Source organism: Castor canadensis, chromosome 15, assembly GCF_047511655.1.
Source record: "Castor canadensis chromosome 15, mCasCan1.hap1v2, whole genome shotgun sequence".
Classification (NCBI taxonomy): Eukaryota; Metazoa; Chordata; class Mammalia; order Rodentia; family Castoridae; genus Castor; species Castor canadensis.
The window spans coordinates 58,431,439-58,450,593 of NC_133400.1; the positions used below are offsets into that span (position 1 = coordinate 58,431,439).

Genomic DNA, 19,155 nt, shown 5'->3' on the forward strand with positions numbered 1-19,155 from the left:
CCAAGATATTTGGACTGCAGATGTTTCCTTCTGGAAACTTTTAATATTGCAATCTGCCAAGTATAGAGGGGAGAGCTAGTGCACACACCAAGGCCTGTGGTAATTCTTTCAGCTTCCACTAAAGTAGCTGGTTGTGATACCTGTGATTGTTAAACTTGATTGCATTGAGAAGAGCCTGGATTGGTAAAGCACACTACTGGTGTGTCTGTGAGGACAATTCCAGAGACCTTTAACTAAGGGGGGGAAGACCTTCCCTGCATGTGGGTGGTGATGTCATCCCATAGTCTGGGAGCCCAGATAAAATAAAAGAGGAAATGGAAAGAGCCTGAGAACAACCATTCTCTCTCTCTGCTTCCTATTGCTCTGTTGTGAGCCTCTCTGCACCACCACCTTCCCTGCCATGATGGACAGAAACCTCTGAAACTGTGAGCCAAAATAATTCCTCCTTCTCTTCAGTTGCTTTCTCAGGTATTTTATAACAACAATGAAAATGCTGACAACAAAATTGGTGCTTTGTGGAGGCTGAGACCTGCACTGCCTTTCCCCACAGATGGGAGGCTAAGGGTCTGGTATATGATGCAAGTCTGTGTTTGTTCCACAGACAATTTTTAGACTCAGAGCCCCACGCAGTCTTGGTGAGTTTTGGTCGCACTTGGACCAGGCAGGAACTCACCTGCTCCTGAGGTCCCCAGTCTCCCTGTGAGGTGGGGCATGGTAATGTCCAAGACACAGTGAATCTCCAAATGCCTTGGAGAGTGGGTGAAACAGATCTCCAAATTCCATTCACTGAGAACACTGTGAGAGCCTGGCAATTGGCTGGCCTGTGTCAACATCAGAAACCAGAACTTGAACCCATGCAGCAAACCCCAGCACCTGGTCCCACCTCTTACTACTGCAGGCAAAAATGCCTTCCACAGATTGAGCTCTTTGCTGCTTGAGCTTCTCATAGGCTGCCTCCCCCAGCCATCTCCAGCTGGGATACTGCTGCATGGTGACTTCAGGGACCCTGAATTATGGTTCCATGGTTTCCAATCCTGGGACAGCAGCTCTTTCCCAAACAATAGTTTTTCTCTTAAGATGGCACTTGGTTCTAGCACTCCAACAGACTGTGAGCAATGCAATGGATTTCTTCTCCAAAGCTAGACTGTTTTGTAGGAGGAGTTGATTTTCAGACTAAATGAAGTGGATTTAAACCTTGCACAAATTCTGCATTGTTGCCACCATTTGACCCATTGTTTTGCCTTTGTCATTGGAACTAACTGCATTTTCTGGGCTTCAACTGCATTGTAGGCATCAGATTCCTCTTCCCCTGCTGGGGACCTGGTGTTAGGGTTTAGCACTGCTTGCAACTTTTCTCTGCATTGCCTTTCTGCTTCTCTGCTTCTTTAGCTTTCTTGTCACTTTGTTCTTGATTCCAGGAACACTTCCTCTATTCCTCTCCTTGGAATATAGTTTCTTCTTTTTGCCTTTACCCTTCTCACTAGCAGAGTAGTGCAAAAGACCCTTCTATTATGCTATCTTACCTCAGAGCCTCTCTCTTTCACTTTGTGGGCATCATAGCAGATTATAAAATACTTAAAATAGTGAATCATGATTGTGGCAGGTAAGGGGAAAATGCAGGTAAGAAGCAAAGCTCAGGTTGTGCCTACACCTGGGTGTTCACCTGGCATTGTGTGGAGGTGAATGCCCAAGGTAATTGTGGAATAGAGTGTGAAGCCATCGTATAGCCGGCACAAGAAGCTATCTATCCCATTTCAAATCTTGCTCTATGCTGCAGGTTTTAATACAGTTGTACATACATGTGGATGCAGAAGTCCATCTTTCCATAGCAAGAGATACACATTATTCCTAATAGGGTGGCAATAATTCATTTCGTGCTTTCTAAGAAGACAATGTAATGATATTTAGGAATGTTATCTAAAATGTTAAGAGCTGGCATGCCTCAGTAACCTGGATGTTCAAGAGGACATCTAAAACTGTGCTCTGATCTTGAGTTTGAAGGGTGTCAGGTAGTAACAGCAGGACACTCAAAACCAAAATTCTGTTTTGCTTTTTTCGTTTTTGGTACAGGATCTTGCCATGTAGTCCAGGATGGCCTCAAACTTTTTCCTTGACTTATTTTTTCCTTTTTTTGTCATACTGTCTTTTAACATGTTATATTAGCTACTTAATTATGCCCTTTGTAATATACATGTTTAAGATCTTCCATTGATTGACTTGTAGTTTTAGTACATAGAATTTATATATTAAAGTATAATCGCAATATTTTTAAGTATATGGAGGCCCAATTTATTAATTTTTTTGGTTTTTTAAAAAGTTTCATTTTCTTGAGTTTGTTAAATTTCCATGTTGACAGTTTAAAACAAAATTTATAGAAATCTCCAGGCTAGTCACATTTCTAGAAACATAACTTTGGGAAGTCAGTAGTAAACCTTGCACAGAAGGAACGTCCAGCCATGAGGAAACTCACACCACACAGGACAGCATGCACAAGCGCTGGGCCAGGCTTCCTTTCCTGTCAGTACAAACAGCACCTCCTACCTTGGCATGTACCCAAACACAAAATGCCTCAAAAATAATTCACAGATACAAGGGTTTGGTTGGCTTTTTTTTTCAAAAACATACTTCATATTTCCTCTTTTATTATGTAAGTATCAGTTTAACCTTTTACTGTGAGAATAGAAACATCTTAAGAGGATCTTTGTTGTTTATACAAGTTCACAAACTGTACAATTGATAAAGGTCTCTGGGTTTCTTTAACTCCGTGGTCTTGAATGTTGCTGTGGAGGACTCTGACCTTCTCATTGTCTGTCATCTGCCAGAGTCCCAAGTTGAGTACCTTGAGACAGGACAGCTGCGTGATGTTCCAGGCATGCTTGGTGATCTGGGTGCAGCCATACAGGTCTATGCCAGTGAGCTGGCTCAGGTGCTCAGCAGTTAGCTCCAGGCCCTTGTCAGTGATAGTCACACACTGGCTAATGTTAGCATGTGCAGCCCGTCTATTTGCCCACAATGAGGTTGACGTCATCGTCATTGTGGGGCAGGAGCAGAGGCAGAGGGACTTGAGTTTGTCCAGCCCCTGGGCTGGGTAAGCCAGACTCTGGTCCCCCACTTGGGGCAGAAGGACCCATCCAGCCCTGAGAGGCTCGGGCATGATGCCCGTGTCAATGATGTCGCAGGAGCGCAGGTAAAGGCTGTGCAGTCTGCCCATGTGCGACAAGTGCAGGAGGCCCGCGTCAGAGATGCCCCCACAGACGCTGAGGTTGAGGAGCCTCAGGCCCTCCAGCCCTGGCGATGTGCTTTAGAGAAAGATACGTGAGCTTCTGGCAGTCCTGCAGTGAGCTGCTCCAGGCCCAGGCAGCCCTCAGCCTCACTGTGCCTCATGCCGCCCAGATGCCTGATGCCCACGTCGGAGAGGTGGCTGTAGCTGAGGAGTAAAGGCTCTTGAGGCACTGCAGACTCCAGGAGATGACCAGAAGGCTGGTGTTGGTGATGTTGCTGCAGCCCCGCGGCTCCAATACCTCCAGGCCATTGAGGTACTGGGCGATGTGGCCCAGGCTGCTGCTGGTGATCTGTTTGCAGAGGTTCAGGTTGAGGGCGCCCAGGTTGCTGATCTCCTGCACAAACGCGTGGCCAAGCCTGTTTTCAGTTAAGTTATTAACAGCAGCTGGGGTTGAGGCTCTCCATGTGGCCATGCCCTGGATCACCTAGCTGAGGCTTCCACGGAGGCTCAGAATCTGCATGCAGCTGCAGTCCTGGCCCTGCAGGCCAGGAACAGCGACGGGTTAGCCGGGCGCAGGTGCAGCTTGGCCTCCACCCCAAGGTGCACAGACTTGTGGAAGGTGACGTCCCGCCAGGCCGTGCACACCTGCGCCACGCGCCCTTTGCCCATGATGTCCAGGTAGCTGAAGATCATGGCCAGCAGCTCCCAGAGCAAGCAGGAGATGTGGGTCTCCATCTTCCTCCTTCCCCCTCCATGGCGCCCTGGGGAGGAGGATGGGGTCCAGTCGCTCCTGCTCTGCGGAGGAACCAAGAGCGCACCACCTGACTGCCGCCTTGGCCCAATGGCCGGCCCATCCCCGCCTTCAGGGAGGCTCTGGCCACCGCCACTGCTCATCCTCCTGGTGCGTCCATCCTTCCTTCCTGTCTTCTGTCCCTCCCGATTACTACCGGCCTCAGGCGCGCTCCCAGCCCTTGCGTCCCTCCATCCCATCTACTGGGTCCTATATCCCAGGCCAGCAAGGCGCCTCACCCACTCCCAGAACCCAGCAGCTGCCGCGCGCCGCCGCCGCCACCTCCACCGCAGCCTCTGCCCTACCGCGCCGCGCCGCCAGCTGGGCAGCCACCGCTCCCACACTCCCGCCGCATTCTCTGCTCCTAGCTGCGCCGCTGCTGCGCGGTCTGGAAGGGCCTTGGCCTGGTACTAGGGCTCCAAGCACCAACAAGACTTCCTGCTTCTTTTGCCTCTCGCCCGCTTTTCAAATCTTCCAACCCCGGGCCGCCAGCACTTGGCAGCCCAGGCTAGGGGAACAGCAGGCCTACCCAGTTGTCTGCGGGCACAGACCCAGGCAAGCAAGCGGACTGCATGCTTCCTAAAGTCAGGCCCTGGCCCAGCTGTCCTCTCCTCCTTCGCCCTCCACTTTATGATTTATATGTTTCTCTCATTTTTCATCAGTGTTTAGTGGGTACATTCTTCAGTTTTAACATGCCTTGCAATCTTAGTATTTTCCCTGATGGTTGGGCTCAATAATTCTGTAGAATGAGTACTCAGTGTACAGTAGTTAAATAAATATTAAATTGTCTGTGAAATTTCGAGCCACAGTCCCATTTTCCACTCTTTTTACAGTAAAAGTTTACCAAAAGAGTTCTCCACACATAGCCTCTCCAATTTTCTACTCAGAACATTCTTCTGGGTCAATCCAACAAGAATTTTGCTCCAGGACACACAGAATTTTGTATCCTGTTCTTGAAGAATCATGAAGTATCTCCATCTTATCTCATCTAGAATTTAACTCTGGCAAACTATCTTCTGAAACATTTTACTAGCAGTGACCCAGTTTATTACTTCTTAAAAGTATTATCCACTTGTCATTTCCCATCAGATATTTTGTATCAACTTTATTCTATAACATTGACTACTATTGCTCACTGTCCTTTAATGTTCTACATGTCCCCAACTTGCAACTGAAGGACCCTGAATCAGTACCCAGCTCTGTGCTCTCTTCTACTATCATTATAAATTTTCAAAGATTTCCAACTGATGGTTGTAATAGACATTCCCACCATATGGACTACCAAATTTTTATCTCTAGAGGATGTTCTCCCAGGGATTCCACAAGTATATATCCAGCTTCTCAGTTGACATACCCATATAGTTGCTTCATATCCATCTCAAATTCAACATCTTTATCCAAAACATACTAGTTCTCAGATACACTATGCAAACAATCTTTTCTGTAAAATTGATGACAACTACATTTTTCAGAAACTGCAAAGTCAAGCCTGATGTTTTCTTGTTCAACTTGGTTGACTTGTACTTGAGAATTTTTTTTTTATCAAAGAGATTGACCTGTAGTTTTCTATTTTTGTGATATCTTTGTCTGACTTTGTTATGAGTGTTATGCTGACCTAGGAAAGGGAATTTGCCAGTTCCCCACTCTTCAGGTTTTGCAGGCATTTGAGAGGGTTTAACACTATTTTAACTATGTGGTGGAAATCACTGATGAAGCTATCAGTTCCTGGTCTTTTCTTTGATGGGACACTTTTTATTTCTGAATCATGCTCATTGGTTGTCATTAGTCTATTCATATTTCTGGCTTTCATAAGTATTATTTGATCGTATGTGATAAGGACTTTCTCCTTTTATTTTAGTTTGTGGATGTATAATTTCCACAATCTCCCTTTCAATATCTGTGATAAGTTCTAATAACTGCTCTTCATTTCTTATATTCATTAAACAAGTCTTCTCTCTTTTTTCCTTATATAGTCTAGGAATATTATTCTTTATAATGTTTTAAGAAGTAATGTCTACCTTCTTTGAATTTTTCTAGTCTTTTATTTATTTTTATTCTCATGTACATTTTTTGGTGGTACTGTGGTTTGAACTAAGGGCTTCTAGCTTCTAGACAGTATCTCTACCACTTGAGCCAAACTTTTAGGCTTTTTTGCTTTGGTTATTTTTTAGATACTATCCTGCTTTTTTGCTAGGCAATCCAGGACAGCCATCCTCCTAGTTATACTTTCAGCATTAGCTAGGATGACAGCTACTTTGCCTCTATTTAATTTCCCCTATTCCTTCTGCAATGTTCATGCAGGGCTTACTTGTATCTTTCTCACTCCATAAGGTGTAATAGGTTATTTGAGAACTTTCTTGTATTTTTTTACCCTCTTTCTTTTTTTTCTTTAGATTTATTGCCATAAACTTCCCATTAAAATAACTTTTCATGCATCCCATAAGAATATTGTATTGTTTCCATTATGACTTTTATCAATGGAATTTTGTGTCCTTTTAATGTCTACATTTACACACTAGTGATTTAGTAATTTTAATTTCCATGTTTTTGAGACTTTTCTAATATTCCCCTATTAATGATTTCTTATTTCATACTATAACTTAAAAAGTACTTGATATGCTTTAAGTCTTAAATTTTTGAGACGTTTTTTGTGATGTAACATGATCTGTATTGGAGAAAGTTCCCCATGTGATTGAGAGAAACACATATGCTTCTGTAGGGGGATGGAATGTTCTGTTTTATGACTTTATGATATGATAAACATCATAATCAGTGAATCAGGTAATTCAGACTCCCATTGTATACAATGCATGTGTTTTGAAATAAATCCATGTGTTTTCTCAATTTCATCCAATGGAAGCAGTGAGGAAAGGACATGAACAGGATGTTAAAACAGTAGCCTTTATTGAGCCAACTGCCTGATCATCACCCACGTAATGCATTCTCATTTACATTTTTTTAGATAATCCACCAGTTCTCATTCTGCTACTCTGTCTTTATGGGAACAAGGACCATTTTTTCCCCGAAACAGAAGTCTGTTTTCTCTCAAATCTAGTAACTCTTACAAAATATTAGAACACTTATTTGAAATATTTTGGCAATGGTGGAGAGAGTTTTGGTCAGTGTATTAGTTTTCTAGAGCTACCATCATAAAGTACCACATAGAGGTGGTTTAGCAACAGAAATGCTTTTTCCACAGTTCTGGAGGCTGGTAGTAAAAAAGTGCCAGGAATTTTGGTTCCTCTTGAGAGCACCGCCTTGGCTTGTAGATATTCATTTTCTCCAATGATCCTCCCTTCCTTTTGTCTTTGTGTCCTAACAATAACCATTGTCATCTTGGATTTTGAATAACTGAAATAACAACATTAGTAATTTATTTTATAATTTATGATTTTTTGAAAGAGAAATGTGTTCAGTTATAAATGCATTTAGAGAAGACCAATTTTTACCCTGTGCACTCAACTCATTCACTCGTTCCTAGTTAAGACCACAGGTAAAGAAATTCTTCCATATTTTTTCTTTCATTGTCAACTACTTCCATTGACAAACCCATCACACTAGCAAGTATTATACTTAAATTTCACTTAAAACAACATCGTGAAATAAAAAACCTTTCCAGGCATCTCTGCTCTTGCTCTAATATCATTTTCTTCCCCCTTATAGCACAAGGCTATAAAAAGGATAGCTCTACCCTTGAAGCCCCAATTATTCACCTTTCATATCTCTCTGGGATCTATCCAATCACCCATTATGCTGATTTCTCATATGACATAGTAACATTTACCTTCATCAATCACAATCAGTTTGCTGAAATTTAAATACTAATTTCTGCTGCTCAATGATATGATAAGTATTATAAATATCCACCAAACCAACACTGATCTTGGTTAAGTTCTTCCTTTAGGCTTTTCTGAAACTTACAGGTGTTCTGAATCTATCATCATTGCTTCTAGGCATTGCTCACCTCTTGAATTTACTAGGTATTTTAAGCATGACCACATCCTACTTCTGTCCTTGGAATCTAATGTCATCCTAAAACATTGTACCCTCATCACTTGGAAAATCGAAGTACTTTAATGTTTATGGATATGAATCTATAGAATGTGCTGACTTCTGCTTACTGAAAATATTTGAGATTTTTATTGCTATCATGAAATTTCATTTTATATATTATAGATTTTTTTGTCACAGAGGGAAAATTGAACTATGGTTTATGAGTTATTTGTTCTCTTTCTATATATAATATATGAAATATATAGATAGTATATATTATATATACATATATATACATATATATATATACACTGAATTATACTTGTTTTGTAAAATTCAGTTGGCTAAGGTTTTAAAGATGGTCATTGTAATGTTATGTCACAAAGCACATCGGAGCTATTTTACAAATTATAAATCCATATAGAAATAATTAATAGATTACAATTAATAGATTATAAATTAATTGAATAATCATATGAAAATATTGGAAGTATTATATAAAAACATTTAAAAATGGGTGGTAATATGGAGTACCATCTTCCCCAAGAAATGATGTTTGATATCTGACTAAATTTCCTTATTGTATAGCTAATTCTCATACCAATGTCTTTTGCTCATGTTACAATTCAGTTAAGTCCTTACCTAAAAGTGAGCAATACGTGGTTAGTACATACCTCAGTGTTAGAATGCTTGCCTAGCATTAGTAAATTTCTAGGTTTTAGTTCCACAGAAAATGAAAAAAGATAAAGAATTATAATTTCACTTCACAGTCTCCAGTTTTGAAGAGAAATATACATGTAAACATTACCTATGGTATGAAAAAATGTATCCATGAAATTCTGAATAGAGTGTAACAGTCATGTCTGTATTTGGTGTAGGCAGAAACTAGGTTAAAATCCTCTGTGCAAAGTACATAATATATTGTAGCCAACCAATCATTTGATGACAATTAAGGAGAGTTTTGGGTTTTGTTTTATACAATCCTACCTAATATTTACAATTGTACTATTTATACATACATATATATGACATATTTTACAGTTTAAGTAAAATTGGGCTTCTTGACATTAGTAGTTATCAAGCTATGATGCCTTTTACCTATAAAGCAACAATGATATTTATTAAGAAATTAAAAGTTTCAAAAGGTGTGAAATAGAAGTAGAAAAAAATGGAAAGAATTGAATTATACAAATCAGCTTCAGGGGCAGGAAATTAGCCATTCTGATGACTCTTTTCTATTAGGGTAATCTTTAAGGTTATTCACTCCTGGGATTAGAATGATAGTGAAATAACTGGCCTAATGCTTCTTGGGAATGCAGAGATTGTAGGAATCAACCTGTGACTAAAACATTCAAAGAGTCTGCTACAGTCAGGACACAACACCTTCGCCTCCTTGAGTGGTGATCCTGTTTGACCATAACCAGTGGCTATTTGTCTGCTCTGTATGAGGACATATCTTTCATATCTAAGTGTGATATTGGATAGCATGTGTCTTGAGACAACCAGGTAACAAAGTTCCTCAAGGTTTTGCAAGTTAGATGAGGTATGACACACATGTACATTTTATCTAAATATCTAAGTCATTTTAGTTTAAACATAGTTTATTATATACCCATGCCATATGAATATTGGGATCAGAAATATTTTCTTTCTAGTTATTTTTATATAACCAGATTTCTCAGAAATGATTTGCACATAAATAATTCCCTGATACTTGCATTTATTATGCTAGAGCTAATCTATTCATTTCCTCTTTCCTCAAATTGCCCAACACATCTTTTATTTTTGAGGAATGAGTAGTGCCTAGAGTAATACTTGATAACAACTAAAAAGAATGTAATTGGAAATAAAAGTATGATGATGAGCATTGTGCTGGGTACTTTTATTCTATTCATTACTCCTCAGGAAACTTGGACATAAGTTTTTCAATTTCACTGAAATATAGCTGAATAAAATTTGTATATAGTCAAGCTGTATATGATGATGTTTAGATATATAATGTATGTGCATAAACATATCCAAATAATTGCTAGTATCAACTCAATTCACATAACCACTATGCATTTCCTATTATGCAAATATAGATTCAAATCTTTTCAAATATTTATGATTCTTTTCCTCTTCACAAAGCCTGTCTGTCACCTGGATGATTTGGGGAGTGTGTGAGTCCTCCTGTACTGTACAGAATAGTGAATTCTGTAATAGTCATATCTGTGTCACCATGCATGCAGACACTGTACTCCATACAATGCTGAACAGGACATTTAATACCTTCTAAGGGTCTTATAAGTGTATGTTTGTTAAGTTTCTGTTGTTTTGAATACCATCATATCACCTTTATTTTCATAGTCTCATATAATACAGTTTTTTATTTTGCTGCTTTTTATTAAAATGATATGCCACCTATGATGGTATCGGAATTCCTTCAGATAAGAGAGAGAATTTCATAGATAGACCATCCAAACTATTCCTATAATTAATTGCCAAACTATTTCTATAATTAATTAATCACATTTCCATGAGAGAGACTTATGAGATTCAAGTATTCAGAAAAACGGAGAGCAGGAAGGTAAAACACATCTTAGCTGCTGGATTGGCATCATTGGGAGGGAGAAGGACAAAAGGAAAGGTTGTAAGAGGGTGAATATGATGGAAAAGTTTTTTAATCAAGTATAAAAACGGAAAAATGAGACCTGTTGAAACTATTCCAGGAATGGGAGGCAGATTAAGGAGAATGATAGAGAAGGTGACTTCAACTATGACATAGTATAGTAACTTTTGTAAATGTCACAATATAACACTAGTACAACAATAATTAAAACATAGAAAATAAATATAGTAATGGCCTTTTTAAATAAAAAATATAAATAAAGGGCTATAATATAAGTAAAAGAACATTTTCATATGCAGTTGCAGTGTTCTAATACTTTTCACTTTCTAACATTGTCTTTTCCTCACTCATCTCCCTGTAGTCCTCTAAAACAACCATGTTCTCTCTATTGCTTTTTCATCTAGTTATTTTTGCATACTATTATCTTATAGGTCTAGCTAGCACATATAAGGGAAAAGATGCAACCTCTGACCTTTTGAGCCTGGCTTATATTGCATAACATGATATTCCCCAGATCCATTCTTTTACCTGAAAATAACATTATTTCATTTATCTTTATGCCCAAATAACACTCCATAGTATATATATATACCACATTTCTTAATCCATTCATCATTTATGGGAGATTCAGGCTGTTTCCAAAGCTTGGCTATTGTGAACAGTGCTATAATGAACATGGTTGTGCAAGTGGCTCCATTGTATCCTGGAACACTTTCCTTTGTGTATGTGCTTAGGAGTGGTATTGCTGGGTCATATATTAGTTCTATTTTTAACATTTTGAGGAACCTCCATACTGCTTTCTATAGTTGTACTAATTTATATTCTCACCCACAGTGTATAAGTGTTCCTTTTTTCCCCACATCCATGTCACCATTTCTTGTAGTTTGTATTATTGATAATAGTCATTCTGCCTGGGGTGAGATGAAATCTCAATATCATTCTGATTTACATTTCCGTTATGCCCAAGGATGTTGAGCATTTGTTTCTTCATGAATTTTTTAGACATTTGTACTTCTTTTTGTTATTTCAATTTTTTATTATTCATTTATTCACATGTCTATACATTGTTTGGGTCATTTCTCCCCCCTGTTCCCCTCCCCCAAACCCCTCTACATCCAGGCAGAACCTGTTCTGCTCTTATCTCTAATTTTGTTGGAGAGAAGACATAAGCATAAGGAAGACAAAGCATTTTTGCTAGTTGAGTTAAGAATAGGTATACAAAAAGATTCCTAGCATTGCTTTCATGTACAAATGTGTTACAACCCAAGTTGATTCATCTCTAACTGATCTTTACAGTGGTTCCTGATCCTCTTCTTATGTTAACCTCTGTCACTTTAAGGTTTCTGTATTAGTTCTTCTGGAGTGGGGACATCAAATGCTTTCATGTTTTGGGTTTTCTACCTGTTCCCATATCTCCCACATGTGTTCTCCCTTTGTCATATGATCCAAGTCCAACCACATTGCTGCATTTGCCCTAGACCTAAAGTCCACATATGAGGGAGAACATATGATATTTGGTCTTCTGAGCCTGGCTAACCTTGATTAGAGTAGTTCTGTATTTAGTTTATTTTGCTTGTTTATTCAAGCCAGGGTACTATATATGCATACATGGAAATATCACAACCACTCCTGTATCATTGTTGTATAGCAAAAAATTAATAAAGTATAAAAAGAAACAAAAGAAAGAAATATTGGTTTTAATCCACTGGTTATTTCTGGCTACACAGGAGCATAGACAGCATCAGGGTGTGCAGTGAGGGGAAGCAGAGACCCATCCCCAGAAAGTGCAATGGGTGTGTATCAGATTCCCTTTCCCATGATCAATGAGGGATCACTGAAAAAAATAATCTCTCTACACAAACCATGAGTATCATAGTGGATTTCTGACAACATAGCATCAACATTATTGAAAATATCAGGCCTCATTATTTAAATCCCAGACTTGAAAACATAAAACTGTAGGAGTCCATTCTAGGCTTTGTAATGCCAACAGCAATGGTATATATGTTATCATTAAACATATGGAGACAGAAGTTCTTTGACATTCATTGTGTAGACCAAAGGAGCAAGCTGAGCCTTCTCAAATATTTTGTGTGCTGGTTGTTGACACAGGCCTCAGTCATGCTTTATGAGCACTCTACCACTGAGATTCTTCCCAAGAAGTCTTTTGAATTAGTAGCAGCAAGGGGAGGAATGTTGGGCCATGTTTGAAGGAAGGCAAACAGAAGAAAACCTGGAGAAGAAAGACTGTTTTCTTTTTCTTCAAGGATATCTAAGGAAACATTATGCTAAATCTTCCCTGGAAGAGTCAGACACATGAGAAGTAGCATGTTCCAGTTCCAGTGGTTGAAGCACATGGAAATGTATATTTGTGAAGATGCTCATCCTTACTTTGGCAATGAATGAGCAAGGAAGAGGATGCCCTTGGAAGGTTCTGTGCATAAGATTGATTCATGGAGATAAAGAAGCCAGACACTGATGGAATGTTCTTTCCATGTTTCCACAATCCCACCATGTGTACACAACACAAGCAAACTTAACAAGTAATTTGGGAACCTGGATTAAATAGGAATCTTTGAGTCACATATTACAACAAATGATGACACTGACATCACAGCTTCTCTATGTCCCATGAGAGGAACCCCATGGCTTTCTAGGGACACAATTGCAAGGAAGTTGATTACTTAAGTCAATGTTGTCTTGTACATCTCTGTCACTCCACCAAAATTAATGTTTTTATTTCTGTCTTTTTTATAGGATTCTGTGCTTGACATAATTGCTCTCATTTAGTTATTTTTGTTTATTTGTATATTTAGTTTAATTACATTCTATTTATTTCACTAAGGGAAGAAATTCCCAAAAGATGCAGTAGATAATTTCTTCTCCATTGTTTTCTGGCTTCATTCACAATTGAGTACTAAAAGATATTTCTTGTATTTCCAGGTAGCATGTTATGAATTTCAAGTCTAATGGCAAGATATTTAAGTCTTTGCTCATGAACACATGGATGATCACCCTGTACTGGCCACAATTAAATTCGTTGGTATAAGAAGGTATACATTTTTAAAATAAGGGAAAAGTTTGACTTTTTCCTGGAAGAAAGTACTACAATTATAGAGAAATTATGAAAATTTAGTAATCTTTCAGTAATGCAATTTTGTACTATCCAGAGATATTAGCATAGATTTATCTGGAGAATCACCTTAGCTGCTAGACAATGTGATCTCTAAATCAGTCTTCAGCAAATACCAATTGCATGTGTTGCAACAATGATATGTCATCATGAATCTATAGGGATGATGGCTAAAGTACCTCATCTGAATTTTGAGGAGTCTATCAGATAATTCTGAGGCTCGCCAAAGTTGGAGCCAATTGTTCTAAAAGATAGATAGGCTAAATATGTTCTCAACTTTCTTTTTGTTTGAAGGAATTAAACAATTCCCTACTTTATTCTTTGTCTCAAAATTTGGTTAGAAGTGAAAAAAAGTGTTGGTGTATAATAAAGGGAGTGGAAATTAGAGGAAGGACAAGTACAAGATAGAGATTAATGTTGAGACACACTGGAAGTGAAAGCTTTCACATATCTTGCTTTACCACATACAAGAAAAGAGGTTTTATTAAGAATTCTCAGCCTTTAAAATATCTATCGCATTTATTAAAATCTTGACTGCTAGTCTTCATTACCAGTGCTGATGATCCATAAGTCCACAGAGGTTCCCAGAATTTTCATATATGCCCACATTTAAATTAATATTGTTGTTGCTTATCCAGAAATCATTTACTTTATTTTATTTTGACACCATCATTTCCATATGGTCAGAATTAACATGGGACCCAGAAAGCAACATGTATTTATGAGTTTAATCTCCTGTAACTGACAGAAGATCAAGAATACCAGCCTTTAATCTTAAGCCTGTTCCTCTCCTTCTACCTGCTTACCATCCTGGGAAACCTGATCATCTTGACCACAAGCTCTGACTCCTACTTCCACACACCCATGTACTTCTTTCTCTCCAATCTGTCCTTTAATAACATGTTTGACCATATTCACAGTCCCAAAGTTGCTGGTGAGTATAAAAACACAGGATTAGAGCATTACTTACATAAGATGTCTTATCCAGGTTTGCTTTGTCATAATTTTTGCAACCATAGAAAATTTTCTCCTTGTAGTAATGGCCTATGACAGCTATGTGGGCATTTGTCAGCCCCTTAGGTACACAGTCATCATGAACCTTTGCCTCTGTGTCATTCTGGCTCTGGTATCTCTCTCTCTGGATGAAGTGGTCTACATATTGCTGGCATTGAGTCTGCCCTTCTGCACAGACTTAGAAACATCAAACATCTTCTGCAAACATGCTCACATTATCAAGCTTACCCCTTCTGACCTGTAATTAATAACAACCTGATAATTGTTTCAGCTTGCATACTTGGTAGTATCCCTCTCACTGGAATAATTTTATTTTATATTAACATTGTGTCCTCTCTTTTGAGAATGTCATATCATAAAGAAAGAATAAAGCCTTTTCGAATTGTGGTTCTCATTTGTCTGTTTTGTCTTTGTTTTATGGGCAGGCTTAGGGGTGTGCATTAGTTCTTCAATTTCAGACTCTTTCAGGAAGATGGCAGTGGCTTCACTGGTGTATGCTATGTTCCCTCAAATATGGAACCCCTTTATCTATTCTTTGAGAAACAAAGACCTGAAAATGGCCTTGGGAAGTCTCATCAGTAGGTTTGCTTAACTTGTATCATGTATTGTTTTCTTTCAACTTGAGGTTTTGGAGTAATTCTAGTCAGCTATAAATCTGACTCTTCTGTCATCATTTTATTTTGAATAATGAGATAACATTTGGACAAGGTAGATTTTAAGTTTGCTTGAAACTGTTTTCATTCTTGACTGGATCTCTGAGTTTTGATTTATAATTACAATTTTCTAAACACAGTTTTCATGAGATTTTACAGAAGCATGTTGGGGCCAGGGATTCCAATTTCAGCAAATATTCTCCTGTCTACCCATTTTTTAAATTTATTTTTTTATTGTTGTACTGGGAGTACACTGTGACATTCGCAAAAGTTCTTACAATATAGCATGGTTGAATTCACCAACTCCATCATGCTCCTATATCCTTCTTGTCCCCATTCCTGGAATAGTTTTAGCAGGTCTCATTTTTCCACTTACATACCTGAGCATGTAATATTTCCACCATATTCATCTTCCTACTTCGTTTCCTTAATATTCACCCTCCTACACCCTTTCCTTATATCCTTCCCCCTTCCCCTGGTATCTACCTTCAACCCAACAGGACCTGCTTTGCCTTCCTGATTTTATTTTGCAAAAAAATGGCATTTTTGTTTGTTTAAGATAGCTATCCAGGAAGTTTCATTGTGATATTTCCATGTGTATATGTATTATAATCCAAACTGGTTCATTCCCTCTATTTTTCTCCTTTCTATGTTAATCCCCTTCTTATGGTGATTTTAAGAGATTTAAAAATTTTATATTCATTCTTGTATATGAAGTACATCAACCATATTCACCTTCTTAAGTTCCTTCATTTACACTCCTTCTCTTATATGTGACCTCCCCTTAGTGTAACCTGTTTTTCATAATTCTGCTTCTATTTGTAATAGGTCTATATATGAGAAGGAACATGGAGCCTTTGACTTTCTGAACCTGGCTAACTTCACTTATGATGATGTTCTCCCATTTCATTCATTTACATGCAAATGACAAAATTTCCTTCTTTATGTCTGAATAACATTCAATTGTATGTAAATACCACATTTCCTTAATCCATTCATCAGTGGTGGGACATCTTCACTTTTTCCATAGCTTACCTATTGTGAATAATGCTGCAATATACGTGGGTGTGCAGGTACCTTTACTGAAACCTGATTTACATTCCTTCAGATATATCCCTAGGATTGGTGTTCATGGGTCATATGGCAGTTATAGTTTTAGTTTTTTGAGAAACCTCCATACAGTTTTCCATAGTGGATGTACTAATTTATATTCCCATCTACGGTGCATGAAGATTCCTTTATCCCCACATCCTCACCAACATTTTTGTAGTGTTCTTGATGATAGCCATTCTCACAGGAATTATGTGAAATTTTAAATTTGTTTTTTATTTTCTTTTCCTTTATGGCTAGGAATTCTTCCTTTGAAACATCTCTGTTCAGTTCACTTATCCATTTTTTATGGGGTTGTTGATTTTGTTGATAGTTTATTTTTTATCTCCCTGCATATTCTGATTATTAATCCCTTGTCAGATGTACAGCTGACAAAGATTTTCTCCCATTCTGTGGGCTGCCTTTTCAATCCAGTCATCATTTCTTTTCTGTACAGAAGCTTTTTAATTTCATGTACTCTCATTTGTCAATCCTTTCTCTTATTTGCTGAGCCTTTTGAGTTCTATTGAGGAAGTCATTGCCTATTAATATTTATTTGTATGTGTTCCCTGCTGTTTCCTGCAGTAGCTTCAAAGTTTCAGGTCTTACATTCAGGTACTTAATTTGCTTTGAGTTGTCACTGATGTGCCAGGAGCAGAGAGAGAGGGACTTGAGGCCATCCAACCCCTGGGCTATGTAAGCACGACTCTGGACCCCACCTTGGGGCAGAAGGACACATCCAGCCGTGAGAGGCTCAGGCATGATGCCTGTGTCACTGATATTGTCACAGAAGCACAGGTAAAGGCTGTGCAGGCTGCCCATGTGCGGTAAATGCAGGAGGCCCGCGTCAGGAATGCACCCACAGAAGCTGAGGTTAAGGAACTTCAGGCCCTCCAGCCCTGGCGATGTGCTTTAGAGAAAGATCCATGAGCTTCTGGCAGTCCTGCAGCGAGGTGCTCCAGGTCCAGGCAGCCTGCGGAGCTTAAGGCTCTTGAGGCACTGCAGACTCCAGGCCATGAGAAGAAGGCCGATGTTGGTGGTGTTGCTGCAGCCCCCCAGCTCCATCACCTCGAGGCCCTTGAGGTACTGGGCAATGCAGCCCAGGCTGCTGTAGGTGATCTGCTAGCAGAGGCTCAGGTTAAGGGTGTGCAGCGAGCTAATATCCTGCACTAATTTGTGGCCTAGCCCATTGTCAGTGAAGATGTAACAGTCGCTGAGGTTGAGGCTCTCCATGTCGGCCCTGCCTCAGATCACATAGCTGAGGCTGCAGTGGAGGCTCAGAATCTACATGCGGCTGCAGCCCTGGGCCTGCAGGCTGGGGAAGAGCAAAGGGTTAGCCCTGTGCAGGTGCAGCTTGGCCCCCACCCCCAGCTGCACGGACTTGTGGAAGGCAACTTTCCAGCAGGCCCTGCACACCTAAGCCGCACGCCCCTTGTCCATGATGTCCAGGTAGCTGAAGAGCATGGCCAGCTGTTCCCGGAACAAGCAGATGTGGGTCTCCATATTCCTCCTTCCCCCTCCGTGGCACCCGGGGAAGAAGGATGGGGTCCAGCAACTCCTGCTCTGCGGAGGCACCAAGAGCGCACCGCCTGGCCTCCGCCTTGGCCCAATGGCCTGCCCATCCCCGCCTTCAGGCAGGCTCTGGCCGCCGCCACCGCTCCTTCTGGTGCATCCATCCTTCCTGCCTTCCTTCCGGTCTTTCTTCCTTCCCTCCGGACTACTGCCAGGCCCAGGCGAGCTCCCTGCCCTTCTGTCACCCTGCCCTGTCTGCTCCTTCCTACTTCCCAGGCCAGGAAGGCGCCTCACCCCCTCCCAGAGCCCAGCCCTTGCAGCCAAACGCAGTCGCCACCACCCGCCATGGCCACCCTCCACCGCAATCTCTGCCCTATGGCTCCGCGCCTCCCTCTTCTGCAGCCGCCGCTCCCACACCCCGCCGCATCCTCTACTCCCGGCTGCGCTGTGGCACAGGCGGAAAGGGCCCAGGCTGGGCACTAGGGCTCCAGGCACCCACAAGGCTTCCTGCTGCTTTTGCCTCTCGCCTGCTTTTCAAACCTCTTCCCTCACCCTCCAGTTTATGAGTTACATGTTTCTCTCATTTTTCATTAATGTTTAGTGGGTACACTCTTCGGTTTTTAAATGGCTTACAATCTTTAATATTTTTCCGATGGTTGGGCTCAATAATTCTATAGAATATATAATCAGTGTATAATAGTGAAATAAATATTAAATTGTGTGTGAAATTTCGAGCCACAGTCCCATTTTCCACTCTTTTTACAGTAAAAGTTTACCAAAAGAGTTCTCCACACATAGCCTCTCCAATTTTCTACTCAGAACATTCTTCTGGGTCAATCCAACAAGAATTTTGCTCCAGGACACACAGAATTTTGTGTCCTGTTCTTGAAGAATCATGAAATATCTCCATTTAATCCCATCTAGAATTTAACTCTGGCAAACTATCTTCTGAAACATTTTACTAGCAGTGACCCAGTTTATTACTTCTTAAAAGTATTATCCACTTGTCATTTCCCATCAGATATTTTGTGTCAATTTTATTCTATAACACTGACTATTATTGCTCACTGTCCTTTAATGTTCTACATATCCCCAACTTGCAAACACTGAAGGACCCTGAATCAGTACCCAGCTCTG

The 19,155-nt window shown here is 40.0% G+C and overlaps 3 pseudogenes; 1 reads left to right on the forward strand and 2 right to left on the reverse strand.

Moving 5' to 3' along the window:
• Positions 1 to 2,512: 2,512 nt before the first annotated feature.
• On the reverse strand, positions 2,513 to 4,135 carry LOC141417286 (F-box/LRR-repeat protein 14-like; annotated as a pseudogene).
• Positions 4,136 to 13,620: 9,485 nt separating this feature from the next.
• Positions 13,621 to 15,356, forward strand: LOC141417259 (olfactory receptor 7G2-like; annotated as a pseudogene).
• Positions 15,357 to 17,058: 1,702 nt separating this feature from the next.
• On the reverse strand, positions 17,059 to 18,009 carry LOC109677564 (F-box/LRR-repeat protein 14-like; annotated as a pseudogene).
• Between the last annotated feature and the right edge of the window lie 1,146 nt (positions 18,010 to 19,155).